The following is a 4,358-nucleotide window of genomic DNA, read 5'->3' as shown; positions in this document are numbered from 1 at the left end:
CTTCTCTCAGAGCGGAACTGATGACACTCACCGGTTGCCATGGAAGAGCACGTGATGATGCTGCCAATGGGGCTGGTTTCCATTTACAGAGAGTCCCACTAAACCAGGACAATACCAGAGTACACTCACTCACACACTCTGAAGCATGTGTGTGTTTAGACAGATTAATACTAAGGGTGCTTTATTTGTCATTTATCTGCTTCTTCTAAATTCCTGGGTGTAGTAAAAATGCTGTAAAGCTTTAATCAGTGGTGGAAGAAGTACTCAGATCCTTTACTTTTGTAAAAATACCATTAAAGGGCAAAATACTTACAACTAAAAGTCCTACATTCAAAATCCTACTAAAGCAAAGTACATAAGTATTGTCAGCCAAATGTAGTCAAAGTATCAAAGTCAAAGTTCTTGATCTGCAGAAAAGTGGTCCCTGTCTGATATATTACATGTCATTATTGTTAATACTGAGGCAGCATCTTACTGTTATAGTTGAGGTGGAGCTAGCTACTGTAGATTAAGTTTAGTAACCTGCTGTGGGACTAATAAAGGATTATTCATCTCATGTTTTTTTTGTGTGTAAAATCTTAATCTGTAAGGTAACTAGTTACTGCAGCTGTCAGATAGATTTCACTCTGAAATAAGGTGGAGTAGAAGTGTAATGTATCGCAGCAAATGGAAATACTCGTACAATAACCTAAATTGTATTTAGTTATTTTCCACCATTTAATAAAAAATTTTAAAAAAGTTTAAAGTAGGCAGAATAGTGACTACTATAGAGTTCTGTAATGGTAAGTGACTTGACCAGTGGACAAAAATTGTACGTAAATTGAGTACTCTTAAGAGATGTGTGTGTATATATATATATATATATATATATATATATATACACATACACACACAGTATATGTTTATACTGTATATTCACAGTTTACCAGGGTGAGCTTGAACTGCTAGTCCTCTGGGGCCCTCTTGTGGACATGTGGAGAACTATTTTTAACAGGACAGACCACTCGTTACACATTTTCTATTAGTGTATGGACAACACGTCTATCATGAAACTCATTAGAACTACAATAACTCTATACAATAGATCATCATGAATGTTTAATCGGATCACATGTTTTGTTTTTATATATTTCTGAAACGTGTGGTGGCTTTGCTTCCTGCTGTCCATCTTCCAGTATGATTTTACTTCTCACTGCCTTGATATATTATGTTGGAAGTATCACACAATACTTCAAACATAGTCTTTACATTTTATGGCACATATATATATACATATACATATATATATACATATATATACATACATACATACATACACATACATATATATATACATACATACATACATACATACACATACATACACACACATATATATATATATATTATGAAATTTACAGGACAGTCATCGGTGAGAGTGGGCAGATTAACCTTCGGGGTCTTTCTCAGGAACACTTGAGCTTGATGCTGGAGGTTGAACTCAGGGTCTCTGCTGAACAGGTTGTCCTGACACAAAAGAAATATCTCAGTTGGTTCAAAAGTGTCAGTATGCAAACGTTTTATATTTTGACGTTTTGGGAAGAATCAACATTAATCATGCATAAGCTGGATCACAATAACACAAACAATATAACCAGCACTTAGCTTCTCTTACAAATCCATAGAGCTTAAAGCTAATGTGCCTCAAGCTAATTAATCCCAGGAACAGAGGCTGTCTGCTACATGTCAATTGATCATTTATGCATTTACTTATGCAAAGTATTTATTTGGTGCTACATGGCTGTGTGTAGTACACAAGTATGCTTTGAATTACTTGTTTTTATGTGCATGGCTCAGGGTAAATCCAAGTTCTGATATCCAGAGGCGTTACAGCCTTTTTCAAGTCATGACCATTTGCATCCGAGACACAAGTGTGAGGTTCTTCTTACAAAAGACTACGAACAAGAAACACAACAGGAGTTCGACACTTTGACGTGTATGTGCCGACGTGAAGGGACGCACACAGCACATGAATAGATATGTTTCTGTGGTAGTGCCATAAAGACAAAAGCTTTGTGATATAGTTGAACTTTTAGGTACTTTTACTGATTCTGATTGGGACACATTAAGCAACACAATGTGTAAACTGCAGAGCAGATAATAAAGAATATCTTGAAAATACAAACAAATAAGGAACAGATACAGTAAAGTAAAAGCTAATTTAATTAAACTAGCCTAATTGAAGATATCATAATTAACATTAATACTTTTCCCCAATCTCTCTATTCTCTGTTGACTGGCTGAGCTTTGATGGTGGACTCAGACGAAGGTTGATGCTCATTTCCACTCACCAGCATCGTCGCGTCGCTCTCTTTTTCCTCTAGTTTCACACCAGGACGCCGACACACACACACATACACCTGTGGATGTTTGAGACAACCAGGCTGCCCAAAGAGATGCAGAGAGTGGGAGGAGAGGGCAGAGGAAAATAAGTGTTATTTTACTGTTAAATTAGTGATAAAATATCTGTTGTTATAAAGAGTGTAGTTTGTGTAGCCACAAAGGTTTTAGTTATAAGACATTTCACAGCATTTGTGTGGAGAAAATCCCAGCTTGTTTAAGACATGAGCTAAAGAACTATCAGAGTGGGTGTTATTATTCTGATGAAATAGAACAAGAGCACGAAATACACACAATTGGAATAAGTTAATGCAGTTTCCTTATAAGAAAAATGGAGGAATATCCATACGACTACTACTAACTACTACTGTTGGTAGTATTCTGAAGTATAACAAAGAGTAGCTGACAGCAGGTTGATGTAACAGTGTCCACTGCCAAACCACGATACACACGAGGTACGGTGTGAATGATAAATGTGTGTTGTGAAATGTAATAAGACTCTAAAAAAAACGTGTTTTTTTTAGACCACAGTAATATAAGATCTTATCAAAGTAGAGCTAAAACAGCTATTGCATGTCAGAGTATTTCATCAATCATCAGAGCTGCGTAGAACATGCTTTGCAGAGATGAATCACTTCTAACCTTCACGCGTACAGATGTGCACTACGGCAGGTCTCTCTCCCACCAAGCAGTGGACATGAACGATGACAAACAGCCAGGTAGATAAACATTCACTACCTGTCAAGCAGGTGGAATTGAGATGGATATGCCGCAATAAACACAGCAATCAATGCAGACATTTCCACCAGCACTAAATGCCTAATACACAAACCTAAGTCTTAAAATAACAATTAGCGTAGAAATGGAAGAGGGGTGATTATGAATTCCATTCAGGAAAGGGGTCTTAGCTGTAAGCTGGGAGGTGGCAGGGAGATGTCGGGGAGTCATGCGGCTCTGAGATGGGGGGGCAGCAGTTTTTGCAATCAGCGTTAAATAGAGCAGTTTTGTGCCTGTGTGATTGTCAAGTGGGCCATTACTCGTTGATAAGAGCACTTTTTCCTTATGTGGCTCTGATTGGGCTGAGCATGCTGCTCCCTCTCGCATGCTGTCCCAATGCAATCAGGCCCCTCTTTCACCGCACTGCCATTTTCACTGCTGTGATTTCCACCCAATCCCCCCATCGGCCCCCAGCCAATGCAGCTCGCCCCCCCCCTACTCCCTCCCTCCCTCCAGCACCCCAACCTCCCCCTACAGATTCGATGAGTACCCATTTACAGCAAGGAGAAAAGGTCATGCCAAACTCGTTGTGTCAATTGTAAACCACCCCAATTCGGACTGATTTCAATGAAATAAATGAGTAGGTGCAGCCCGGGAGAAAGCAAAGGTCCATGTGGAAGTAGCAAATTAGGAGATTTTGTCAGAGGCTCACCGGGTCCAAACGCTCAACGCTCCTCTCCCACATTCCTTGTTCCGTCTGTATTTTAGCAACCTGTGTGTCTTTTTAAAATGTGACTTTTACAAACAATTCCTCACTTTAAATATAGAAACATGCTCAACGGTGACAACTGTGCATCCGGTAAGAATGAAAATTTGCTGATGCAATGAACCTTAAAAGTGATCCCTTGTTATAATGGTGAAATAGATATATTTCACCATTATAACTGTGTGAGAGTGTTTCTGATTATCAAAGGAACTGTGCTGTGCTCTACTTCTTAGTTTGATAATTGTCGTCTTTCATGTTCTTTGTTTCAGCACTTATGGTACTTTGTTAAGTGTTTTGTTGATATTAGCTTTACTTCCTCTTTGTTTGGGGCCTCAGAGGCTCCACTGCTGATAAGAACAATTCTTTTCTTTTAAGTATGTATAATTTCTTGTTATTTTTTCATTTTTAAAACACTAAATTATCTACGTGATTACTTTTCCATTTGCCACAAACAGGACTTGCACGTTTTATGAAGGTGACAAAATACAGAAATTTC

Source organism: Anarrhichthys ocellatus, unplaced genomic scaffold, assembly GCF_004355925.1.
Source record: "Anarrhichthys ocellatus isolate YVR2014 unplaced genomic scaffold, GSC_Weel_1.0 scaffold30, whole genome shotgun sequence".
Lineage (NCBI taxonomy): Eukaryota > Metazoa > Chordata > Actinopteri > Perciformes > Anarhichadidae > Anarrhichthys > Anarrhichthys ocellatus.
This window is presented reverse-complemented; position numbering follows the sequence as displayed.